The 13074-nt window shown below is 34.6% G+C and overlaps 1 long non-coding RNA gene across 1 annotated transcript; it reads right to left on the reverse strand.

Moving 5' to 3' along the window:
• Window positions 1-10606: 10606 nt before the first annotated feature.
• LOC148598147 (uncharacterized) lies at window positions 10607-12467 on the reverse strand. Its single transcript, XR_015918476.1, has 3 exons — window positions 12363-12467; window positions 11209-11499; window positions 10607-10990 (listed from the first exon to the last, which is right to left on the reverse strand). It is a non-coding gene; the product is annotated as an uncharacterized LOC148598147 (long non-coding RNA).
• Between the last annotated feature and the right edge of the window lie 607 nt (window positions 12468-13074).

Here is a 13074-nt window from a genome sequence, read left to right on the forward strand (position 1 = left end):
ATGAAGCCAAAGTCGGGAAAATAGAAAAGGTCTATTACACGAGTATTTTCAGCGGCATGAAAAAAAAGATAATTTTTACGCACGACCAAACATTCCATGCTCACGATTTAGTGCGCACTACGTAATATTTTTGTCTTCACATGACACTTAAAGCGCTCCGTATAATCATAAATGCAGGAATTTGTAGAAGATTTCTTTGAATATATTTTCTCTGTCCAGATCTCATACTTATCCAATTAAGAAGACAATTTGATACACTGATACTGTACCTATTATAAATAAAGCAGATTAACCCTACTTTTGTGTTATTTGCATCATTTATAAATCCCTTTTTCACGAAAAGGGGAACATTAAACATGGTTTATGACACGAATCTTATGCAGTATCTATGAAATAGTTACATTTTAAAATAGATTTTTAATTGAAGAAAACAAAAAGAACTTTAAGACTAGATATCACACGAACTACCAAAAAGCAAAAAAAAAAAAAAAAAAAAAAAAGGGAAGATAATTCCATTTCTTACTTATAATAACTGTAGTTATGGTGTTGTCACCACATTTTTTATTCATGTGCACAGAGCTACTCGTTTGTATGAGTCTGGGTAAAGATGCTCCTAATGACATCATTAATTGGGATATGGGCTGGAGAACTCCGAGTGAGAAACAATGGACTTGTGTCTTTATAAATTGGACTAGATTGAATGTGGAGTCATGGAAATGCTGTGTGACAAGAAAGACAATGGCAAAATTTAGTAGGCTAGCAGCCGACACCTGAAAAATTTAATTCTAATATACCCTAGGAAAGGAAAATATCTGAACGGATTCGGTCACGAATGCAAATAATTGAGGTCAACGGTACGTAAATCAAGTTCTATATAGATGACGCATTATCTTTAAACAATCCTAATTTCGGGGATTTGATACATCGCATCTACCCAAAAGAACTTGAGGTAAAGGATACTATAAACACTGTGAAGTCAGCCTCATATCTTGACCTACACTTAGAAATCGATGGGAAAGGAAAACTATTGACCAAACTTTACGACAAACGTGACGACTTTTCATTCAGAATTGTCAACTTTCCTTTTATCTGTGGCAACATCCCTTCGCCTCCTGCGTATGGAGTGTTCATATCAAAACTCATACGTTATGCCAGAGCATGCCGAAACTACGCAGACTTTTTGTATCGCGCTAGAACTCTAACAAATAGGCTTCTGGAACTGGATTTATGTGGATTATGCTACAAGATTGAAGTCATCACTACAGAAATTTTATGGTCGTCATCATGAACTCGTGGATCGTTATGGTGTATCCATCTGCACCATGAAAACTGATTTATTCAACGGGTCATAGTTTTCCTTTCCTCGTTTGTCTACCCCGGACTTGACTTTTTATGAGCAACTCGGCGGGTGTTTCTAGAAAAGCAGAGGACGCTTACCCTACCGGTGCACTTGGTCCATGCTCCCAGTTTTTAGTGGAGTCCGAGTTGCTCATTTGCTTTTGTTACTTTGTATGTATGATTTTAGTTACTTAATGTTCTTTGTTGTTATGTCTGTTTTCCATGTCTGGTCTTTGTTCCTGGATGACATTCTTTTGATTACCGCTATAATCTTGGTTCCCTTGATTATTCTTTCAAGGCAGTGCATCTGTGGGCTTTGTAAATCAAATCTGAAAAAAATAAATCGCATCGCTGTTACGAAGAAGAAACGGTGAATTAGCATCCTGTATATAATGTTTGTAACTATGACGATTTTTCTGTCATGTTTTTTTTTATGGAACGCCTAAACTGTCTCATGAAATTCACATTTGTTAATGTGTTGTCAATTTTATATTACTTGCTGCGTTTTTATAATTACATGTGGTCATTTTGTATTTACGTTATGTAGGAACATTTTTACCTTATGTCGTTTTATCTTTACGTTCTTCTATTCGTTTTTACGTTCTGTCATCGTCTTTACGCTCTGTCATTTCGTCTTTACGTTTTGTTGTTTTATGATTGCGTTATGTCAACATATAGTTACGATATGCGGATTTATCTTTACGTGCAGTGGTTTTTTTTATTACGTGAGGTCGTTTCGTCTTTACGTTATGTCGATCTATAAACATTTTATGTGCATCTTTCTTTTCTTTACGTGCAGTCAATTCTTATTCACGTGATGGGGTTTGATCTTTGCGTGATATGGACAAAAATATCATGATGAAGTGTGACCCTGGAACTTTTCGTGTTAACTACAAATCAGACGGTATAAGGCAGAAATAGATGTCACAACGCCGAATAGAGAAGTGCTGAACGAAATAAATTTGAAGTCTATCCACTTATTTAATTGAACAAGCAACAGTAATTTGACGTTTTAGTGGTGAAAAGTGAAACAAGAGGCTCCAAGGAGCCGGAATCGCTCACCTTGTTGAATTTTGCTTTTCAACGGCAATAAATTTAACAAGAAGTTGTCCAACAATTTTTACTAAAAAGACTTTGGAAGGACTTATCATAAGGATCATTTCAGCAATTGAAAGTAAACTTTAGAATATTCCTCGGAATTAGATTTCTTAAAATTGATTGGAAATGTAATTATATATAATTGGGGCTTTTACGACAAATTCAGGTTGATTGATGGTAAAGTTCGAAATTCTTGCATGTAAAATATTCATATTTAACTTAGAGCATATATAGTATTACTGTTTCTTTTTTGTTTACAATCACAAAAAAAAAAAAAAAAAAAAAAAAAAAAAATCCATTCGCCATTTTCGTTTCGAGTGTCGTCCCTGTTTATTATTTTGTATGCATCACACACACACGGATTATTCTACAAATTCATGCTTTAAAATAAAACCTTATTTCAAGAGATTCCCATTATCATGTATTATAATGTATGACATGAACATTTACTCGTCCTCGGGAATGAAGAAGATCGTAAAACGACATTAGATTCATCTTCGAAATTTTGTTATATATTTTCAATTTTGTTCATGTAGATGAAAACCATTTTGGTTTAAAAATTATTTATTTGTTTTTGTTTTCGTTTTTCTCTTGGTTGTGTTTTTTTTTGTTATTTTTAAAATTTTTTTTATATATTTTCTCGTTTTTTGTTGTGCTCAGGCGCGTAGCTACCGTTAGGCAAAAAAGCTTTTGCCTGCACTTAATTTTGCCATTTTTTTTGGAGATAAAATACATCCAGGAGAGGCATAAACGATGCTCTAAAACGCTATCTCCGCGGAGCTTCGGGGGGTGGGTGGGGGGATGGGGGTGGGAAGGGGCTTCACCCCAGACCCCCTGCCGTAATTTTGCCAACATTTCAATTTGGCCTCAGCTACGCGCCTGGTGCTTTTCTTATTTACTAATTCACGTTGTAAAAATGTTATTACATAATGATGCTCATATTTGTAAAATAAAACTTAATCTACATCTGAGAAAACCGTATGAGTATATTTATCATGACAAAGGACCAATGACTGACGTAGACAAAGGTCTGTGCAGGCTAAGTTCTGTTCAATAAATTGCTGTACACAGACCCCCTTGTTGCAAGTACACATCAAATTCTGCAAAACGTCGGAAGGTATCGGACTGTCTGAAAGAACTGGTGCATGTCCCAACTTATGTAAACTGGAACATATGATTATCATATTATAATAGTGCTCGATTCACATTATAATCATATGGTACAAACCATAATTTTTGAAAGAGTTTTGGTGGTACATTTGCAGGTCCAGCTATGTAGTGTGGTTTGCATGGATTTGTTTGGAGTTTAGGAAACCAGTACATAGACGGTAGATCACAATCATCGTCTTTGGTAGAGAGACCAAAAGTGGATAGCACAGACTTATGGTTTCCCACTATCTCTTCTTTGCCGAGTGTGGGAGCAGTATAGGTCTTATTAGTGTTACTGTTTTCTACGTGTACGCCCGAAACGTAACAAATGTACCACCGTATAACCTAAAAACAAAATGGTAAATACTTTCAGAGATCCCCAAAATGTCTTCAATAAGTTCAAACATGCCTTTAAAGTAAGTTCTGACATGCCCTGACAACGAAGTCATAAAATGCATGGAAACTGAACGATGACTATTAAAAATCATACTAAAAATATAACGACACGAAGACATATCAATGACCAACATCTCCTTACTGTGGACAAGTACATTTTCTCCTTACTCAGGACAGACGCACTATTTTTTGATTGCGGACAAGCTCACCATTTCCTGACTGTGGACAGGCGCAGCATCCTCTGGTTGTGGACAAGCGCATCAACTCCTGAGTGTGGACAGGCGCATTATCTCGTAATTATGGACATGCTCATAATCTATTGACTGTGGACAGGAGAACCATTCCCTGACTGTGGACAGGCGCAACATCCCCTGAATGTGGACAGACGCATCATCTCTTGACTGTGGACAAGCGCATATTCTCCTGACTCTGGACAGACGCACCATCTCTGGACTGCGGACAGGCTCACCATTCCTTGACTGTAGACAGGCGCACCATCTCTGGACTGCGGACAGGCTCCCATTCCTTGAATGTGGACAGGCGCAGCACCCCTGGTTGTGGACAAGCGCATCAACTCCTGAGTGTGGACAGGCGCATTATCTCCTGATTATGGACATTCTCATAATCTATTGACTGTGGACAGGCGCATCATTCCCTGACTGTGGACAGCCGCAACATCCCCTGACTGTGGACAGACGCATCATCTCTTGACTATGGACGGACGCAATTCTGACATCCCATTCTGTCCATGATATACCTCAAGATAAACCACATAGACAAATGAGATATTCACTAAAAGAACACCCGCGGCTACTGAAAGCTAGATCGGACCGTAGAATGAATGACAATATCACCAAAACTACCAGCGTTTTAGACATAATCGGTCAATACAATTTCAGTTTACTGGATTGGGGGTAGTATGCGACATTCAAAAAATGACTTAGTTTTTACGCAGGGTCGAATAAGTGATAAGAAAGTTAAACAAATAGTCAATTATTTGGAAATCATATCCTTGCCCAATAAATCTATTACGGACAGTCGATAACCCATAGAATTATGTTTGAAAGAATGTGCTTTATCGACTATATTTCCGTGAAAAAAAGACTGGGCGGGCAATACCATTTTTAATTGAGAACCTGTAAGTGCTATAATATTTTAATATCAAAGTTTTCTAACGGTAAAAAAAACAACAATAAATTGTTTTAGAAGTTTGTGACATCCATACCCCTGGTGCACAAGTTTTTCTGAAAGGATTTCATGGCGTTTCTTTAAAGTCTGACACTTTATTACAAATAGGAGAAAATGGACCATTTGTGAAATATAAATACAATAAATGATTGCAATTGGAATATCACCATCTAGGAAATCATCTCTTTGGTCATTAGTTTAAGTTATAGAGAGAGTAATCAAGGGCAGCAATATTCTAGCGGAAATCAAACGAATGTGATACTGGGACAAACACCAGAGAAGAAAAACAGACACACAAAGCAAAGAACATGAAATAACAAAAATAATACGTACAAAGCAACAAAAGTCGATGAGGAACTCGGACTCCACTACAAACTGGGAACATGGACCAGGTGCACTGGAGGGGTAAGCGTCCGCTGCTCTACACCCGCCGAGCTCCTCATAAAAATTCAAGTCCGGGGTACACGGAAAAGGAAAAAAAAACTGACACAAATTGGTTCTCATGGTGCAGATCGATATACTGTAACGATCCTCGAGTCCATAACAACAACCATAAACCTTCTGTAGTGATAACGTCACTCTTGTAGCAACATAACCCTGTTCCAGAAGCCTAATTGTAAGAAGTCTAACCCAATCAAACAAAGTCAGCGTAGGTACGACAAGCTTTGGTATAATGCATGAGTTGTGATATGAAAACTCGATACACAGGTGCGATGGGATGTTGCCACAGATGAAAGGAAAGTTGACGTACGGAATGAAAAGTCATCGCGTTTGTTGTATAGTTTTTGGTCAATAGTTTTCCCTTTACCAACGATCTCTAAGGATATTATGAAGATTTCTGTTTTTCTTGTCTAATATATCAATCAAGAAAAGGTGTACAAGTACTATTATTGTTAGATTAAGTCAGCTTGAGTTCTTTTGTGTAGAAAATCTTGAACATATTATTCGAAGTAAAGATTTACGGCTAATATTTCACCAAGGCATCTAAAAAGTATTATTGAATCCATGCAATAGATTGTGTTTTAAAGGATCTTTGTAGAGTTGAGCCATGAACTGTAGTCATATCCAAGTATTCCAATTGATGTTTACATCTCGTCTTCGACCATTAAAAATGCATTGTTGTCATTACAAGATCTGAATTGAGAACCAGATTCATCAAAGAACCATTAAATTAAATTTGACAATTTTGTTCAGGTGCACCTAGTCCATCCTCCCAGTTTTTAGTGGAGTCCGAGTTCCTCATTTACTTTGTTACTTTGTATGCATTATTTTGGTTATTTATGGTCTTTGTTGTGTGTGTCTATTTTCCATGTATGGTCTTTGTCCCTGGATTACATTCTTTTAATTGCCGCTAGAACCTTGGTTCCCTTGATCACTTTTTCAAACGAATTATTAACACACAAAATAGTTCATACCATTATTTACACAGCGGTCATTGCAATAATTGAAAACAGAGTTTTTTTTACATTGGTTGATGATGACGTTAATAATTTGGAAATATTAGTAGTAGAAGGTTTGATGGAAGATGAAATAAAACGTGAGCAACTCGACGGGTGTTTATAGAAAAGCAGAGGATGCTTACCCTACCCGTACCCGTCCATGCTCCCAGTTTGTAAAGGAGTCCGAGTTTCTCATTTGCTTTTGTAACTTTGTATGTATGGTTTTGGTTACTTTGTGTTCTTTGTTAAGTGTGTCTATTTTCCATGTCTGTTCTTTGTCCCTGGATTGCATTCTTTTGATGGCCGCTATAACCTTGGTTCCGATGGACGAGGTGCACCGGTAGGAATAAGCGTCCGCTGCTTCTCTAGAACACCTGTCGAGTTGCTAAAAGTTAAGTTCGGGGTAGGCGAAAGATGAAAGAAAACCTATAACACGATGAACAAATCAGTTTTCATGGTGCAGATGGATACACCATAACGATCCATGATGACGACCATAAAACCTGTGTAGTGATGACATCAATCTTACAGCAACCACTACTGGACCAAATAATGACTGACATGACCATCCACAGTCGTTTTTTGACTGATACAGACGAAAATGTCTCAATCAACACTTTTTCTGTCTATGAAAAATACAGTTTGTCCACCATAGCGGTAAAAGTGTTGCATTAGTCATTTTTTGTCAATCTAAATATACTAAAATAATGTTGGTAGACATATTTTGGCTATGTCAACAGTTTTTTTGTTGTTGAGTTGGTGAAAAAAATGTCTATGTCGCTTTTTGGTTGATTTAGACATATAATGTCTACATTTTATGTCCTACTCAACACTACCCTTGCTTTGATGTTTTAAGATTGTCTACTACAACGCATTGTTGTGTTGAGTTCGACAAATTGTGTTTTAAATGGAAATTTTAAGTGTTGATATGTTCAAAATATGACTAAGTGAAAGAAAATGAGCGTTTAAGTAGACAAATGTTTTTTTTTGCTTCAGTTACATTTTGACTGTGCATGGACATTACAGACATTGTTTTAGCCAGCACTGAACATAAACCTATACCAGAAGCATAACAGTTAGAGCCATAGCAAAATAACAAAATGTTTGCGTACTTAAGGCATGCTCTGGCATAACGTATGAGTTGTTATATGAAAACTCCATAGGCAGGTGCTGAAGGGATGTTGCCACAGATGAAATTTTAATATCCACATTTTGATATAGTACAGTGTGGTTCGTCATCGTTGTAGTCAAATATCATTTAAAGTGATAAAACATGGTTTGATTATTTTAATATTGTCAGAAGTTTTGTACTGGAATAGTTGCTCTGCAGACGGAATGTGTAATAAGGTACTTTTTGTTGGAATTGTCGGGGCAATATCCATACTAGATGTGAGCATGCTAGGATTCCCATCTGGGAATACCACAGCCTTACAAGAAAACAGTGTGTATGGTCTGATGTCAGGTACGGGCCTTTTTATACTGGATAAATGTCTAGTATTTTCCACTACAGAGAGAATAGAAAAGATCAGTTTAGCTGTCAATTATCTAACAAACAAGACGGCATCAGCCAAACAATTCCTACATATACTAGGGCTACTGGCATCTTGCATTCAACTTATTCCAAAACGCACGTCTATTCATGCGTCCAATTCAATTACACCTTCAAATACAGATTCGGAAATTCCGATAAAGAAAACAAAACTAGCGCGAGACTTACATACCCTATACATAAACAAGCCGGGGGAACAAAATCCCCTCAGTTGTGCCATTGGAGTTTGAATCTTTGGAATTTTGCAATTCAAAACAAAATTGTTCTAAAAGCTGTTCACATAATTGGGAAAAAGAATATTTTAGCAGAATAGATCTATTGAGCAGAACCAAAATCAGACCAGCAGAATGGGCACTGAACAAGATTGTATTTCAAACCCTATTCAGAATGTGGGGGAGTCCTTAAATATATTTGTTTGCCTCGGCAGACAATTGTCAGACAGACCTTTTTGCTCCTGGATACTTTATATTTCCGTGTCATACAAATCGCAACATGTACAATAATGTGGTACGTCTTGCAACTTGTACACAGCATATTCGTTCTTATAAATAACATTATCTAAAAAAGTAGCAAAACTCTCATCTCTTTAAAAGAATGAAGTAATTCAAAATTGATAAATAGTATTTTTGAAACATGATTTTGTTAATCGTCTATAACAAGACTAACGTTTGTTTGTTTTTATTGAGTTGGTTAATATTACAAATTTATTTGTGAAATCAATCTTTGTAACATACAAGTTTCCAATATCTTAAGATTTTAAATGCCCAAATACATTCAAACATTGAAGAATAAATTTTCTTACTTTATACTTTAAACAAACAAGGGAAAAACATAAAAAAAGAAAAACACAAGCTATCATAAATCGCATGCCATTTATATCAATAAATACTCATTGTCATCAATTTTTCAAAGAAATTTGTACTTCAAGTAATACACGAATAATAAAATATAAATTAGTAATTCGTTTTGTTCAAAAATTATTATTCAGAAAAATCCGCCGAAAAAATGTTTACATTTTAAGTCTACATATTGTATATTTAAGGTCACGATAGTCATTTATGTAATCTGGGACAAATTATAACAATTTGAAGCAGATCACATGATTAACATAGTAACATCGATTCTATTATATCTAAACAATAATAATTATGTTAAAAATCCTACAGCTATAATTTTCAACAGAACCATTTATCTGCACAAGACTATTTTCACTCCCGAATAATGCACCAAATAGTTTTGTTGTTGAATATTCTCAGAATTCATGTAGTCAATTTGCACAATATCTGTTGTTTGATTGGACGACAAATAATTAAAGAATGACCTCAGCACCGCCTATCTAAACTTACTTTCCTAATGATAAAACAGCGATAAAATCATGTTTGTTGCTGTATTGCCAGTTATCACGAAATAAATAATCATTTTTCTTTCCACAATGCTATCTCTATCAAATATCATTCTCCCTTTTTTTGAGTATCATTTACTAAAGAAATACCATAAAGTCCTTTGTCCTCCTACCATTCCTATTCAATTAAACAATGAGGATTAAGTTACAGAATTATCTCTTTCTTTTTGTATTCGGATAAAACTGGTATTTTTAAGCAGTATTAATCGTCACTTAATTATTGGGAAAAAAATTTTTCAACGTTGTTTGAACTATTGATTGATCTTTATGGACATCTGGAGTAGTACAATACTAGTATGTATTGAACTTTACGGGTTAGAATCTACCCGTGTTGTTAACTCTGGACTCCTTACTTTACTTTTTTCAACACCCCATTTAAACTTAACTTGTCGAAAAATAAACGATTGGCACGTACTGAAGTCTACAGTGTTACATTATCCTTTGAAAGTGTATATATGTAATATCTAAAGATTTCTGATGTTTTTTTTCGGTGTCAATATGCAATAGTTTTTTTTCAAATGACAAATTCAATTGCCAATCCATTTGAATACAGACACTACCAATGGTAGATGTGGTATGAGTTACAAAACAAACTTTACGAAGAAACAATATTAATTCGGTTCTACCTACACCATATTTTGAGGATACTATAGTTTTGTCTTTATACACGAAACTGTATTTTACAGAAAACAGTGTTTTCATCTTTCTTTTTAGTCAAACAAACCAAGAACAACAACCGAAATGCCCGTTTGATATGCAATCGATATATAATAGTATCTCAATACTGCAATTACCGATCGACATCCAAATTGAGACTAGTTATGTGATCTATAATTGCTTTGAATAAGTAGGATTTGTAACCGCTCTTGATCAATGAAGTGGGATTTTGGCATTTATTTTTAACCAAGCCTAATATTTTTCTAACTATTGCTTCTTGAAAAGAATAATTGCTTGCTCTCAAAATATTGTAATCAGGTTTTTCATTTGTGATGAATTAAGTTGCAAGACTTAAGGGACTATTTGTGATTGTTTAAGACAAAATAAGAGACCTTTTGCAGATTTTAATCAATAAATAAACAAACAACTGACAGTAAAAAAAGTTAACGACCTTTACTGATTGATGTTTGATCTCCTATTCGTCTGTTCATGTTCAGATCTTCACTAAAGGATACACTCAATGAAAGGTACGATAGATTAATCATGCATCTTCCATTTTCACGATCACAGGTAGACATCAGTTCCTTTAACTTAGATTAGATTTCATTATTCACTGATGCAATAACGATATCGTGTGTAAGGATTATTCAATGATAACTTATATCATTATACCTTGTCATAATGTCTGAAGAAATAACACAATGACAATTTCCGAAATAGGTTGAATTCATTGACAGCTGTCCCATTGGTTCTGTACATCATGCCTTTTACTTTCTGAAAAGAAAATCATATCCCAGGAAAAAGTATTAATACTCATGAAATAGACTGAAAAATGAATTCAACATACTTTTGACAGTTGTTTTACCATGGCAAAGTTAGGGAAACGGTAGTTTGTGCTATTCCTCACTCAGTACATGCAAATGTTCAAAATAGAGTTACTGGCAGGCAGTTAGGAATTTTATGAATGTTAATTAAAAGACTGAACACAATACCTTTAATTTATCCTAGCTATGACATAAGTAGCCTGTTAATTGATCCGACATGCCGACGAGTGCGACCTATATTGTGCCACGTCAATTGACTATAGCCATTTCCAACATCTCGGCGACGACGACTCCAATCATCCATCACTGCTAACAATCGAGAATTGCCATCGCCATCACCAACATCATGACCACTACTTCTACGAAATTTGAATAGTGCACAACTGATCTCTCCTGGAAACAATGCTATAATGGTAACTATCATACAGGTAATATTGAAAATCTGGACAATCTTCATCGCTGAAATGACAGAAAGAGACATTAGCTCTCTTTGAAACAACATTAACTTTAAAACAAAATGTTAAAATTGTCATCGCCTAAAAAGAATAAAGTAATTCAATAATGACAAATTTTATTCAATTTGTCTTGCTTGTCAATAACAAGAAAATATAATATTTGTTCTATTTAATGATTTAGTAAATATTACAAATGTTTTTGTCAAATCGATCTGTGCAATATACAAGTTTTAAATGTCTTAATATTCTACATGCTTAAATAAATTTGAACTTTAAAAAGATAAAAAAAAATGAACATTTCATATTGATTTCACCAACAGTAATATTCATGTGATAGTTCTTGTAGGAAAGTGGTAAACAGAGCATAATCATGTTTCACACACTTTTATGCTTTAAACATACAAAAAAAAAAAAACAACAACCAAGAAAAAAAAAACCAAAAAACAAAAACAAAAACAAAAGCAAAAACATAAACAAAAACCAAACAAAAAAAAAAACAAACAAAAAAAAACCAAACAAACAACAAACAATACAAAACAAAATATAAGAAAAGAAAAAAAAAACAAAGCTCATATGGCCATGGCATATACGTATCAATATTGGTTTAGGAAATTTATACTTCCAGTAATACATGGAAAATAAAATACACAAGAAATTCGTCTTGGAAAGAAACCATTACTTAGAAATCTATGACTACATATGCTTCATTTTGAGGTAAAGGTAGTCTGTATCTGTAATCTTGACAAAATATAAGAGGATAATGGTGGTTGGATATACATGCATCTCCAATTTTATTTTATCTAAGCAATACCTTATAAATCCTCTCTTAAAAACCTTACATGTATAATTTTCAACAAAACCATTTACCTGGAAAAGACTGTGTTCACTCCTGAATAATACACCAAACATTTTAGTCGTTTAATCTTATTAGGATTTACGTAGGACTTTCGCATAGTTCTTATTTGACCAAAATACAAATTAAAGAATGACCTCAGCACCGCCCACATCTGCTTACTTTTCTAAAGACTAAAATATGATAAAATCCAGTTTGTACCTTTAAGGCAAGTTATCACGTAATAAATAATCATTTTTCTTCGCACAATGCTATCTCTCCCTTTTTTCGGTATCATTTACCTACGAAAGATCCTAAAGTCTGTCGCCCTCTTTACATTTGTTTTCAATATAACAATGAAGATTAACTTACAGAATTATCCTTGTCTTTTTGTTATCAGATAAAACTGATATTTTTGAGCAGCATTAAACGTCACGTAATTACTGGAAAAATATTTTTTTTTTCGATGATTACTGATAGATCTTTATAGACTGTTAGAGCAGGACAATGCTAGTAAGTATATTGAAACAAATCCTACAGCTATAATTTTCAACAAAGCCATTTACATGTACAAGACTATGTTTACTCCTGAATAATGCACCAAACAGTTTAGTTGTTAAATCTTCTCAGAATTTACGAAGTCACTTCGCGCAAGTTCTGTTGTTTGATTAGCCAACAGATTTATTAAAGAATGGCCTAAGTACCGCCTACCTAAACTTACTTTCATGACAAAAACATGCTAAAATT

Source organism: Perna viridis, chromosome 14, assembly GCF_037379345.1.
Source record: "Perna viridis isolate PV_CMFRI_1.1 ecotype Kerala chromosome 14, ASM3737934v1, whole genome shotgun sequence".
Classification (NCBI taxonomy): Eukaryota; Metazoa; Mollusca; class Bivalvia; order Mytilida; family Mytilidae; genus Perna; species Perna viridis.